Source organism: Cricetulus griseus, chromosome 10, assembly GCF_003668045.3.
Source record: "Cricetulus griseus strain 17A/GY chromosome 10, alternate assembly CriGri-PICRH-1.0, whole genome shotgun sequence".
Lineage (NCBI taxonomy): Eukaryota > Metazoa > Chordata > Mammalia > Rodentia > Cricetidae > Cricetulus > Cricetulus griseus.
Genome location: NC_048603.1, coordinates 17,875,928 through 17,891,163, shown reverse-complemented (window position 1 = coordinate 17,891,163; position 15,236 = coordinate 17,875,928).

The following is a 15,236-nucleotide window of genomic DNA, read 5'->3' as shown; positions in this document are numbered from 1 at the left end:
AGGTTCATGGATAGCCTTGTATATTCTAATTGGATACCTACATGTTGAACTGGAATAAAGATCTGTAAGTCTGGAATGGAGATGTCTCCTTACCAGAGACAATGATTTTAAGTTTATTAGACTTGTAATATTTATGGTCGTGGTGTGTAGAAAATGATCCCAGAGGGAGTGAAATTGACAGGTGTGTCCTAAGACAGATCCAGTCTTAGTGATTTTGAGGTAAATGAAAAATAAGCAAAGAAAACAAAGATAAAATTGACAGCAGAATAGAACACCGCACAGCAAGCCAGCAAGAAATATATGGCAGGGAACAGAACATCATGAGGAGACAGAATCCTACCAATGTATAAACAGAGAAACTGACACAAGGTGTCATTAGTAAAGTACTGAAAACAAGAAACAGAAACCTCAAAGTGTCATATAGGCCAGAGAATGCTGCCATTATACAGTATCATTTAAAGCGCCTCATGGTTTTTCCTTGAGTTTAGTCTTTATAGATGTAAAAGCCATTCTTTACTCACAGATCAGGGAAACAGTAACAAATAGCTAATAGGGTTTTGATATTACCATTTGTTTTCTCAACCTTGGGCTTTAATTAGCTCTATGCCTTCAAGAAACATGAAAACACATAGGAAACAAGAAATAAGCAGACAAATACAGAGCTAGAGGTAGAAAACCTGCTGTGAATTGGGGGGTAATGCCTTAACATTTCTCTATGAGTCTGAGGGCTGAAAATTAAAGGAAGAACTGGACTCTGAGAAACCATAATGGCTTAGAAATGGTTGACCTCCACAGGATGCATTTGGCTTTACTGTGTGTGTGGAAGGTGTGCTTGCTTATGTAGAACCTGTTACCTCTCACAGCTGTCACAGAGCCCAGCACATGTTCTTATCTGCTTACTTCTCACCAATTCATAAAAACATCAGTTTGGAACTTGAGGTATTTCTTAAAGTTAAAAATCTGTAATCTATGGGGCTGGAGAGATGGCTCAGAGGTTAAGAGCACTGGCTGCTCTTCCAGAGGTTCTGAGTTAAATTCCCAGCAACCATATGGTGACTCATGACCATCTGTAATGAAATCTGGTGCCCTCTTCTGTCCTGCAGGCATATATGCAGACAGAATGCTGTATACATAATAAATAAATGAATCTTTAAAAAAAAAAGTTTGTAATCTGATCTGTCTAAATGGATCAAGGGAACACTAGGCACAAGAACACTAAGATGCTGTAAGGAAATACATGAGTCATTCATATTCATTTTCAAATTAGCTAGACACCTCTGGAAGTATTTGTAAGAATGTTTTTGCAGAAGTGGGAACTCGGGTGTACAACTCTGAATGTAGATAACAACATCCCACAGACTGAGTGCACAGTCTCCATAAAAAGTAGACAAATGCCAAAAGCTAACTGACCCTACCATGCATTTTACAATGCTGCTTATGAACACATAGTGCCCAGCTGCCTCCTCTCCCTGTGTCCATAGCTACAGACACTTTTCTCTACTCTCTTATCCTGCTATGGTGCACTGTAACTTCAAACCTCATCCCAAATCATCTCTTCCTTTCTTAAGTTTATTTTGTCAGACATATTGTCAAACAATGAAAAATATAACAAACACAATGCCCCTGACTATCACAGACAATATATGAATTACCTTGGTATGTATGGTCTCCCAAATAACACCCAGAACACTACCAGGAAATGGGAAAGTAACATGACCTTCCTGAGAGAAATTATCTTTTGGTGAATGGCAATAGTCCTGTGTTTCCCAATGCTATGGCCTGAATTTGCACATGAAAACCCCCTGTTCTGCATCTCTGAAGAAGCTAAGGCAGTCTCACATCTTATCTCTTTCCTCCATGACCATACACAGTTTCCACAATGTAATGAAAGGGAAAAGCCATGAGAATCAAAAAGGAAATACTAAACCTCCTCGGTGCATCTGAGGAGCCATGCGAATTTCACATCCAGCACCTGTCTCGGCCACATAACATAAACTTTGGAACAGGACAGATTATCTGAGGGCTTTCCAAAAAACCCTTCATCTACAGACATAATTCTAGCATATATCCCATGAAATCATTGCAAAATTTAAATAACCAGATGTATGAAAATGCTTAAAACAGTACTTAAGGTACATGGAACATTAAAATATGATTGATTCTAAACTCTGATATTAAAAAATTGTAAATGTCCTGTGAAAAGATGATTAATTCCAAGCACTTTGCTTTGAAAGTCCGTGTGCCCTGACATAGGCTTTCACTGCCAGGGAAGTCTCCTTCTTTTCTTTTTCTTCTTCTTCTTCTTCTTCTTCTTCTTCTTCTTCTTCTTCTTCTTCTTCTTCTTCTTCTTCTTCTCCTCCTCCTCCTCCTCCTCCTCCTCCTCCTCCTCCTTCTCTTCCTCCTCCTCCTCCTTCTCCTTCCCTTTCTCCTCCTCCTTGTTCATCTTCATTTTTAAGGTTGTTTTTCTTTTTACTTTCTTTTATTTTTTTAATTGAATATAGATTCTTCTGTCATACAAGACACCCAAACTACAGTTTTCCTTCCCTCAAATCCTCCCAGCTCCCCTCATCCCATCCCACCAAATCAACTCCTGCTCTGTTTCCTCTTTCAGAAAAGAGCAGGCCTCCAAGAGACAACAGCCAACCAGGACAAAGCAATATACAGTAAGACATGGCAAAACCCCTAAAAGTGGGGATGGGGGTATCACTGACTCTTTTGCCTGTTCTTGGGACTCTTTTCCTTCTATTGGGTTGCCTTGTTCAGCCAGGAACTTCTCAATATTGCACATCACTCTAATCCTTCTGTGCATACCTAAGCATTCACAACTAGAACACCATTTCTAAACTTTTTTTGAAAATCCTTGCTGGTACATTCATACAACAAGGACATCTGTTCAACGATGTTCATAGCAGCACTATTTGTAATAGACAGAAACTGGAAGAAGCCTAGATGCCCCTCAACCGAAGAATAGATAGAGAAAATGTGGTACATTTACACAATGGAGTACTACTCAGCAGAAAAAAACAATGGAATCTTGAAATTTGCAGGAAAATGGATGGAACTAGAAGAAACCATTCTGAGCAAGGTAACCCAATCACAAAAAGACAAACATGATATGTACTCACTCATATGTGGATTTTAGACAGAGTAAAGGATTGCCAGACTACAAGTCACACTGCCAGAGAAACTAGTAAACAAGGAGGACCCTAAAAGAGACAAACATTGTCCCCTGGAGGAGAGGAAAGGGTCATGATCCCCTGAGCAAATTGAGAGCATGGGAAGAGGGGGGAGGGAGCTATGAGAATGAGAAGGGAAGAAGAGGAAGGATGCAGTGGTCATGAGGGAGCAGAAAGGTTGAGTCAGGTGAAGATTAGAAGAAAGGATATGTGATAGGTAGGGTTTTAGTTGGGGGAGTGGTGGGGGAGGAAGGGAGGGAGAAGGGAACTGGGATTGTCATGTAACTCAAACTTGTTTGTAATTCAAATTAAGAAATGATTTAAAATAATAAAAAAAGAAAAGAAAATCCTTGCTGGTCCTTTTAGATCGCCAATAAAGGAGCTTTTGTTGTTATTGTTGTTACATTTCTCTTCTTTATCTAACATTGAGCTACTTTGTTCATGAGCTTTTCCACTCACACCTTTTCTTAACTGTGTTATATTTCAATTAAAATGAATAAACAAGATCTCTAGCTCCCTTATCTCTTATAAAGATATGAAGGACATTTTATCACATGGTGGCTGAAGACTAATTTTTCTAGGTATATTTCCTAACATTTGAACAACAACAAAAGTAGTTTATGTTTTTCTGTTTGTACCCTTTTGTTTTGTTTGGGGTTTGTTTTGTTATTTTATTATCTTTGGACTCAGTGTTCTGACTCATAAGACATTTCTTTCCATTGGTTACTGTTGGTACAGTTAATGTAGATAGACAAATACATAATAGAACCTAATATTAAGACTTAAAGGGAAATCAACAAAGTAACATACAATTAAGAATCATGGCTTTGAGATTCCAGCTCTTATCAGCTTAGGGTAAAGGAAGAAAGAGAAACAGAATGAAGTTGAACTCCAAGCTCAACCATGCTGAGTTCTGACCCCAGCTGGCCCCAAGACCTGGTGTTGTTGTCAATGAGAACAAGTGTGTTTGTTCTGGTTAGTTTCAACTATCAACTTGATACACCCTAGAATCAACTTGGAAGAATCTTACATAGGAGTCATCTAGATCAGTTTGGCCTCTGGTTATGTCTTTCAGGAACAGTGTTGATTTTTAATTTATATAGACCCAGTTTATTGTTGGCAGTGGCACCATTTCTTGATTTTGGCTACACACGAATAAAGTAGGCTACTTGAGTATTAAGGCCGCAGGCAAAATATGTCCATTTGCTTTTCTCTCTTCTTAGCTAAGGATGTAATATGACTGACCAACATGCTCAAGCTTCTGACTCTATGACTTCCCTGAAACTTGGAATTGTGAACCAAATAAACCATTCCTTCCACAAACTGCTTTGTTGTCAAGATATTTTATCATAGCACCTGAAGTGAAACTAGGACACCAGTTACTCCAAGAATAGATTGCCTCATGAAAATCTAAAGCCACAGATGTGTAACAGGCAAAATGCTACTATAAGGATGTAGCAGCTATCAATAACCACCTTGTTTCCTGATCACAGTAGTTATGAATTTTTTTAAATGAGGACTGACATAGTACAAGTTCTTAGACTCCTATAGGGAGGGTTTTGTTTGTATGTTTGTGATAGTTTGCTTAATTGCATGTTCCCTCCACATCCTTAGGAAACAAAGCTCTAATTGGATAGGGATGGTACAACTTCTCAGTAAATACCTTTTGATACATGTTTAAACCCAACCCCAACCGTGTTATGCTCTCTAAAATCTAGACATTTGCAATTTATAATAAAAACAAGAGGACTCTGAAAGCCTTGGGACATTGAAAACACACAGCTCAAGAGTATACATAAATACATACTTCAAGTCTCTAGTCCAATACCAGGCTACCCCAGTTCTCCAAGTACAGGTTCTGAACTTGTTATTGATAAAAAATATCATATACTATTAAAAGTTCTCACCTAATTAGCTGTTGCAGCAGATCTTCCTGTGGTAGCTATCTCATGAGCAATTGCCTTGATCTCATAGTAACTACAGACTCCATATCACCCTGAAATGCTTCATAGGTACAAGCTAGAGAACCACCCAGACCTTCCAAGCCTGAGCAGTCCAAAAAAGCCTTAGCCAGAAGAAAGGAAGGAGAGGGGGAAAAGATAAGAGGGAAATAGACTATCAGAACTAGTCTAGAAAGTTAAGTGTGAGCTGGGTGTTGGTGGCGCATGCCTTTAATCCCAGCACTCGGAAGACAGAGGCAGGAGGATCTCTGTGAGTTCGAGGCCAGCCTGGTCTCCAGAGCGAGTATCAGGAAAGGCTCCAAAGCTACACAGAGAAACCCTGCCTCAAAAAAACCAAAAAAAAAAAGAAAGAAAAAAGAAAGAAAGTTAAGTGTGAAGAATCCATCAATGCTTGGGCTAAGGTTCCCAAGTTCTATTCTGTATAGGTTAATGGAAGTGCACTGATCAAGCCAATGGCTACATCTACTAAAACTCATCTAATGGCAGAATTAAATCTCAAGATAAATGAGGAGTAAATTACATCTCAGCAAATATATGGCCAACTCCATACAAGACAATTTGGATTCCAAATAAAGATGCACACCAGGTGTATATATTCTGTGCTTTGGTCTGTGTGTGTGTGTGTCTGTGTGTGTGTGTCTGTGTGTCTATGTGTCTCTGTGTATGTCTGTGTGCATGTACATGTTCTGAGGGAGGACTAAAACTGATATTTGAGGAAGAGTGATGTAGCAGTATGAGTTTGTCAAGGCAGCTCCTGAAAAAAATTGGATACAAACACACCACATATGATCAGTGGACTCAGGAACCAGGAGGCCTTTTAAGAGCAGGAAGCTGTAGTACTGTAAAACCTCACAACAGCAGGACATCTGCTTGGAAAAGAAGGCTTTACCTGGAGCCCTCAGGGAGAACCTTAGATGACTGAGAAAACACCCTACTACAGAACAGAAGATTGGCCAAGATTCCTTTTACAGAGACTCCAGTTTTTCATATTGAAAATGTAGAGCTGTGCATAAAGGGATGCAAAGAGTATGATTCAACTCCAATCTGCTGATTGTTTCCCAGGAGCTGTCCTTGAATGGTCCCATAATCACCTATATTAGTCAACAGTATTTGGGAAAGAATGATAACCTTTTGTTTCAACTAATTATTTTCTTGAAATACCAACTTCTGGTAAATCTGCCTTAGACTGTTTCCATCATATGTTCCTGCAGCCATGATACAGCCCTTGGTTTGAAAATTTGACAGCTTTCTTAGACAGGCATTTAGTAATTCTCATCACCCTTGGGAGTGTGGGGGTGGGTAGTTCTGTGAGAAAGCCAGTCTTACTGCTTAGACAAAGGAAGCCAAAGACAAATTTTCTGCCAAAGTTACAGTACAATTGGTAAACCATTTGAAATTCAACTCACCAGGAGGTATATGAGATTCAGCACCACAAAGCAAGTGTGGTACAACCTGACCATTCATTAACTGCCTTAAAATGGCTATAAAATCTCTGGACTTCTTGAAGGAGACAGCATTTGCTATAGACATCAGAATCAGAGATGCTGATAGAGTATTTAACACAATTGTATCATGGGTAAATACATTTTATAAACATTTTCTGTGGAGTGTTACTAATTAAAAATAATTCTTTTCTTATGCATCTATAATGGTGTAGGTAGTTCATTTAAATTAAGAAATGCAATTTTGAAACAAAACCAGGAAAACCCCCACAGAGAATATTTTCTATAATTTCATTGCATATTTATTTATTTATTTATTTATTTATTTTGGGTGTATCCCACTGTACACATAGAGTTCAGAGGACAACTTGAAAGAATAAGTTCTCTCCCTCTACCATGTGGGTCTTAGGGATTTGAACTCAAGTCATCAGGCTTGGTAGAATAAGAAAAAAAGAAATAGTTAATTCCAATAAAGTATTAGAACAAATAATTATGTATTTATGAGACATAATTAGTTTGCATTCTCACCTCCCTGCAGCCATCTAAATAAATCCCTCAGCAATTACAGGTATGATTTCAAACAGTAACTCTTAGAAAAACAAAGACAATAGAAATGAAAACTTGCCAAATCTCTAGAGACAGGCTGGTTATTTAGAATTTTTAAAATAGGAGAGGCAAGGGGGATAATCACAAAATAAAAATGAACAGATTTGAATAAATAAAAGTTAAAACATTTCCTACATAAAAAGTAACCTAAATTAAGCAGGAAAACATGTTCCAGAATTTTCAGTGTATAATTTCCCCAAAGAAAATCTGCTTCATTGCACAAAGATTTCAAATATTTTATAAAAGAGGATCAAGTCCCCAGAGGAAAAGGTCTTATAAATATGGATGCATGTGCAGTTACCAAACATGTTGAAATAATCAACTTTAATAGTAGAGAGAAATGATAAACTCTATTAAATGAAATGATACTTTCTTTCATTGATGTTATACTTAGACATACATTTCAGGTGTACCTACTCCTTTCCAATTCTGCCCACCAACAAAGGAAACAGTGTTTTCTCAGTCATATTGATTACAGCAATGTTCATTGACAAAAGCTACATAGAAGCTAATTATGATAGCTTGCTTCTATAGCTGTTTGGGGTAATTTTTTACTCCCCTTGCTCAGTTGGACTTGGGGAAATTCAAGCATATCATAAGGTATTACAAAGGAAAAGTCAATGGGAACCCTAGGGTGAGCTCCCCAAGAATTTGATCAGAGACATCTGAGTATATGTAAGTGCCAGTAAAGGGTTTAGCTGTGTGAGAAGTTTGAGACACAGGTAAGAAGAAGCATCAGGATTAAACCAATGAAGAACAGCAAGATAGCATGGAATCACCCATGGTTGGGGAACCACTACACCTCTGTGTGACTGAAGGAAGAAAAAAAACATGGAAAAGGAAACATGTGGGTGTCAGTGAGGAGACCTTGGAAATCAATGGGGCCTCTTGTAGTGGATCAGTACTTATCGCTACCATAGGAATGGACTTTAGGAGTCCATCCCACATGGAGGGATACTCCCTGAGCCTAAACACAAGGCGGTTGGCCTAGGCCCTATCCCAAAGAATATGACAGACTTTGAAGACCCCCCCCATGGAAGGCCTCACCCTTCCTGGGGAGCAGAAAGGGTATGGGATGGGTAGGGCGTTAGTTGGGGGGACGTAGGAGGAGGGAAGGGAGAGGGACCTGGGATTGACATGTAAAATAATTTTCTTTCTAATAAAATAAAGAAAGAGAACAGAGAAATAAAGCTGAGTAGTACCATCATCGAATACCTATAACTCAGCCAGCAGATTTCCCAACTACTTGGACACAGTCATACAGCCTTATGGAAATTAACACTCCTTCATTCTTTACCATTTTGAGGCAAACATTGACTATGAACCCCACTCTCTCAAGGTGTGTACGGGAAACTGGGGTGGATCAATGCCAGGACTTAGTCAGAGGCAGCTTAACTCAGCCTCCATTCCCAAATTGGCAATACAGCAATTACTTTTACTTAGTTTTAAGGTTGTGGTGGAAATCATATTTAAAAATAAACACAAAATATCATGGGAGAAAAGTAATATCCCCTTCTGCTGTAGACCCACAAATAAAGAAATAAGGTGGTAAAACCATGCATAATTAACCTAGACAACAATAATACTAAATTTATGGATTTTTTAATTCTGCTAAATGGAACTCAGGACATGCACATTGAGGATACATTCATCTCTGAACTGTCCAGATTAAATATTTTACCAAATTGGAATGACCAAATCATATGTTGGTTTGAATTTCTGATACTTAAACTGGCATGAATCTAGTCTGTTCTCTTCTCCCCTTTCATGAGACAGATAAGGTGTCCTCCTGCCACCCACTGCAGATCTTTCCTGGACCCAGGTTCCTTCCTTCCTTCCTTCCTCTCTCTCTCTCTCTCTCTCTCTCTCTCTCTCTCTCTCTCTCTCTCTCTAATTTGCTTCTTAAGAACTAAGTGGAATCAAGAAGCTCAAAGTCAAGTTGTGCAGATCCAGATCTGCCGAGAATGACTGCATTATTTGCCCTCAGATTCAATCCATTAGCCAATCCAACTAATATTTTTGGGAAGGGGTGGCTTGGCCTCTTTTACCCCTTTCTGAAAGTATAATGATATAGGTCTGAGGTTTTGAAACTAAATTCCTAATCCTTCTAAACGAAAGGGTTGACTTTGTTGCTGTGAGGAGATGTATCACTTCATGGGGCACTTAAAAAAATATTTCCCTTTCCCTAATCAGCATTTAATCTGCACTTTAGATGCTTACATTTGTCAATGATTTTTCTTGTTCACAAGTAATTGTGAATAATGACTTTAAGAGTGGGAGAACTACTTGTCACAGTTTTCACTCAGCCCATTGTAAAGCCTGAAGCAAGGAAGGATAGGCTAGTTTGTGGAGTGAGTTAGTACTTGAAATAAGTGGGTGCTAATGGAAATATGGTATAGTCACAGGTGTAATGGTCAAACTCTCATTGTAATGGCAGTGGGCATTCACTAGTAATGATACATGGCTTTCTGATATGTATCTTGGGGTAAATGGCACTTCAAATGTCAGGAAGTACATGAAAGGGGCTGTGTTTGTGTTTTCACTTGTTCTGGATCTGTAAGAAGATGGGGAGCTGAAGTCATCATTAGATGTGATAATAGATACATCATATAATCTATACAGACCTCTAGAAGATGGGGATGTGATTGATGGCAGCAGAGACTTATATAAGTAATCTCATCTTGGAGGTATTGAGTCAATCCTCTGCTTAGACCAAGTAATGCTTCAGAAGACCAGTACTGGCTACAATGAGGCATCAACAATTTGATCATAGACACACTACACAAGAGCCTATACTGGTTCAGGCTAATATACCTGAGTTTGAGGACAGTGTCTAGTGAAGTTTGACATGCACTTCTGACATATCAAAATAAGTTAAGAAACTGTGAAATTGTTTCCGGTTTGAACAACACTTGAGAAAATTAAGGTTTTTGTTTGTGTTCAGGATAATTTTATGAGGGAAAGCAGGCATGTATAAGGAAACCTTAGTGCACACTCATAAGCTGCAAATTGCCATGAATGGACCCAGAACTTGTGAATCTGAGCCAAGCACTGGTTAGAACAAAAAGTACAGTCAGGATGGATGTCCAGATGATGCCAATATCTTGAGGGCTCAGGAGAACATATAGACATGGAACAGAGGTCTGGATTCCTGCAAGCAAAAAGAAAAGGAAGCCACCTTAATTTTTATCTCATGGCATGTAAAATCTGTAAATCCAAGTTACATCTGAAGTAACTCAAAACAGGGAAGACTGCTGGAGACAGAAAAACGCAGAAGTCAAAGGATTTACAAAGGAAAGCTGGTATACTGAATGCTTTGTGAAGAAACTCCAAAGTAAAAAGACAAAAACAGAAGGACAAGAGATTGGGACATAGACATATTTAGCCTAGTGTGAAAACTGGACAGTGTGTGTGTGTGTGTGTGTGTGTGTGTGTGTGTGTGTGTGTGTGTGTTGTGTGGTCTAAGTTATAATGTATATATTTGGTATGAATGATTAGTTCTCCCTTTTCCTGATTGCATTCTGTTTGCCAGCAAATGTACTTACAACTGAAATTTTATTTCTGTATACAACTTTATCCACGTTGTACATGTTGTGTTATAGTATATTCTCATTGTTCACTTGTTAATCTCTGTAATAATATTCATGACTTGCAAAGAGAAGCTTCTTCAGTGAGAGGCAAGAACTACACTTCTCCGTAGGTAAAAGGATAAGTATTTCAAATACAGTTAGAAATTACATTGCTTTAGGAAAATGTCAGTATTAAGTACTCCTCTAGGGTCTATGACCTTCCATCCACAAGTACTTGTATTTCTTGTCTGAAGGCTAATATTCTTTGCATTTAGATGAATATACAGAGTTCCACAGCTTTAGAATACCAACAACAAAGTAAAACACCACATTCTCCTACTGTTTAAATTTTACATTAGATGGTAAGGCCTTTTCTTGTAATCTTTAACATTTCTTTACATGATTTGGGAAGATAAAAGTAGCCATCATTCTTAATATGGTAATAGTGCCTAATAAAGAAGCATAGTATAGGTAAAATATTATATGATTAAATAAAAATGTCCAAAGTCCTACAGATAGGCAAATGACCCTGACAGTCCCATCCTGGGTTCTGACCCCCACCTTGACACCCATTCTCTGTTCTCTATGGTTTACAGCTGTAAGGTGTAAAAGAAAATATCCTTTTACCATAATGCTGTGAGATGGAAAATCATAAAACAACCATATCTCTTTAAAAGATAAATCAGCCCATGATAATTTCCCCCCTTTTGTCAACTGAGTTTTTTAAATTAATTTATGGAGAGTTCACATCTTTGTGAGACAGAATCTGTTTTTATGGTATTCACAGGTGTGGAGCTAGAGTTTCTGTCCCACCAGATCCCGTAGGCCCTTCAGCCCCAAGTAAGCACACAGAGACATATTAATTATTAAGCTATTGGCTGATGGTTCAGGCTTCTTACTAGCTATCTCTCTCTTAATTATTAACCCTAATCAATGTATTTCTACATAATTTTATCTTACGAGAGGACTTCTGGTATCCTATCTTCCCAGTAGCTACATGGCATCTCTCTCTGGTGGCCTCTCTTTCCTTTCCTCCCAGAATTCTCCTCATCTGGTAGTCCCACCTATACTTCCATTCACACTACTGGCCTATCAGTGTTTTATTCGTCAATCAATAAGGGATATATATATATATATATATATATATATATATATATATATTATATATATATATGGACATCCACATTATCTCCTCTTTTATGTCTAAATAAAAAGAATGGTTTCAACTTTAACATAGTAGGATTATATCTAACAAGAAAGTTATCAAGTAAGAACTATGGTTAACAATATTTAGTCCATTAACATTTGGCAAAATTTAAAGAAAATATTTTGTCATCTATCCTATCTTTGTGAGTTTAAAGTTTTAGGTGTAGCTTATTTTTTATCATAACTTAAGAAAACCATAACCATAACTACCTGTCTTCAACTCCATCAAAGACCTCAGAAGGATAATATATGAACTGTAGAATTGACAGAAACATTTTGTTGCTTGCACAGTGGTCTAAAGTTCGTCTGTAATGGAGCATCCATCTTCAGCCCATGGGCCATAGTGTTTCTGAAGATTTCTCAGTGAAGCAGGAAATTTTAAACTGTCCACCTTTATTGGCAGTTTTTCAGTCATTTTTCTCTGTGCCCTGTAGAATGTCTGGCAAATTGGCTGTGGGACCAGGAGGAACAGAAACTCTGACTGCACAGGTGAATTTCTGTTTTTTTTTTCATGTATTTGTCATTATTTCTCAGTACAATCAGGCTGTTGCAAATTTGAGTGGATTCAACCATTTTGTGCGGTCCACCCTTGAAAACTGTAGGATTTGGAACACATCTATTCTTGGGATTTAATTAGTAATACCTTCAGATACTGTGAAAAGGTAATTTCTTCCGAAGAACTTACTGCCCTTCAAGCCATTTTTCTGCATTTTCATAAATGCATTTTAGGTTTATTTCTGCACACATTGTAATTCTTGTTGCTATCATGATCAGGAGCCTGTATATATTTCTCCCTTCTTTTTTCTTTTTTCTTCCTTCATTTCCTTATCTTTTCCTCCCTTTGCCACTCCTCCTCCACCTCCCTCCTCCTTGTCCTCTGCCTCTTCCTCCTCTCTTGTTATCTACTACTTGTTTTTTATAAGTCTGTCCAATTGGACTTTCTCATGCATGTGTTTGTTTGTATGTATATATGCATGTCTTTCTGTGTGTGCATGTTTGTGCTCATGTGCCTGTGAAGAACAGGGATTGACTTCATATGCCCTTCTCTAAAACTTTCTGTCAAAAAAAAAAAAAAAAACAGAATTTCTCATTCATATATCTTGAAAACATATTGAATGGCATTATTTATCATAATCTATAAATTCATTTTGCACTTTCTCTATAGATATTTGTATCTGCATGTGTCTGGAAGCTCTTGCATTGCCATGGGGAAAAAGTTCAAAAATGAAAGGTATGTTTACATCAGAGATTCAAAGGTTTCCACCCATGGATGATGAGCTTGTATGCTTGTGGCTATGCAAAAACACCTTGGGTGGAAGGGCACATTAAGAAAATATGCTCACCCCATGGCAGCTGGGAAACAGGAGCAGAACCAGAAAGGGGCTGAGAAAAAGACTTATCTGGTGAATGTCTGATACCTGAGAATGACTGTCTTCAACCAGACCCTACTTTCTAAGAGCTCATCCAGCTGTGACTGTACCAGTAATTTTATCCAAGGGTGAGGTTACCACCCTCATGATCCTATCACCTCCCAATAGAATCATCAGATAGAGACAAAGCCTTCAGTACATGAGCCTGTGAGGGGTATTTCACATTCAAATCATAAAACCTCAAGAACTAAAGGCCATTTTAAAGCTATTTTCCTTTTCATCACTAATTTTTATTTTCCATTTCAGTGGCTTGAACTTCTCAACAGTATCAAGTAAAGAAAGCAATTGGTGAATATTTGTGTTTCTAACTGTACATAGAATTCTTCCAACTTTTCTGCACTTTTCCTTTAAGTTGTACATATCGATCGACATTACTAAATCATGTTTGTGTATCCTTACCAAGTATGTTAATCTAATAAGGTAAGGTATACCTGGAAGGAGGGTGAGAAGTCACTGTGTTTTCATGGATGGCCCCTGGTTCTGATGAAATAATCATGAGTACAGGTGTTTGAACCAGATCATATTAATCATGTTCTTTCACTATGGTGTGTGTCTCAAAGGAAAGAACTTTAAAGTGGAAGAGATCTTAGAAGCAATGTGTCCTAAGGTCATCTAGACAAGAAGCATCACTGCCAAGATCAGAGTGCAAGTCTTCCTCCAGGCTGTTTCAATGCAACCACCACTCCCAAAGAGCTTACCTCCCTGTGGGCAGTGAGACTTTCCTCAGAACCTAGGTCACTACCTAGGACTCACACTCCCTTTGGAAGCTCATTAGAGTACTCAAGATACCAACAACTCTCTTTGATTTCTGAAACCCAAGAACTGTCAAATGAACTGCTTTGAAGTTTTGTTTCCACATCCTTTTGAAAGGGATGATTTAAGTGGAGTGGCTTGGATTGAGGAGGTCAGAAAGGGTACTGAAGCACACTCTTTAGTGACAAGCTTTGGGAGACAAAGAAAAGTGAGAAGTACTAATACAGAGAAAGGGTGTAGGGTGTGGGCCAATCATGTCTGGAAGGCACTTACTAAACAATGCTGCTATTTTTTTGAAGAGAGATATTACATTTAAAAACATTTAAAAACAATTAAAATATAATTACATCACTTACCTCCTACCCTGTCCACCCTCCAAACCTTTCCAGGTCCCATCTCTACAATTCCTCCCATACCTTCCAACTCATTCTCAGATGTATGGCCTCATTATTATTATTATTATTATTATTATTATTATTATTATCATCATCATCATCATCATCATCATCATCACATAAATCAATAAAAGTAATTTACTTTAAATAATAATTAAATAAAATCTATATATTTTGCTTTGTTGAAAATAAAATATAGGGAAGAGTGCCAGTTAAATCATGACAGCATGGCAGTCTCAATCCCTCCTTCCAAAGAATTAAAGGTTGAGTTTCAGTGTTGTCTTTTTAACCACACCTTCCTAGGATTTGATTCCTGTTTAATCCCCCGGACACCTTCCCCCTGAGCTGTTTAATCACTGTTAAGCTAGTGACTCTGTGACCTATATCCATTTCTCCTTCCTTTCTCTTCGCACTCATTCCTTAAAGCATTGTTTATATAGCCTGAATGACCAAATATTGAAGTAAAATTTTAATAGATTCTGTTTATGTTTAGTAATAACTAAAGCTAACAAATGATGAGCTTTTGTTGTCCTTGATAGTGCCACATGTGTTAGTCCATTTATTGTTCATATTACATCTATAGAGGACCACTGTCATTTATTTTACATTTAAAGAAACTGGGTCTCAGGGAAGTATTGAAAGTAGCTCTAAGTTAGAGTCAAGAGTAGCATTTCACAGGTGAGAATTCTGAGATCAGA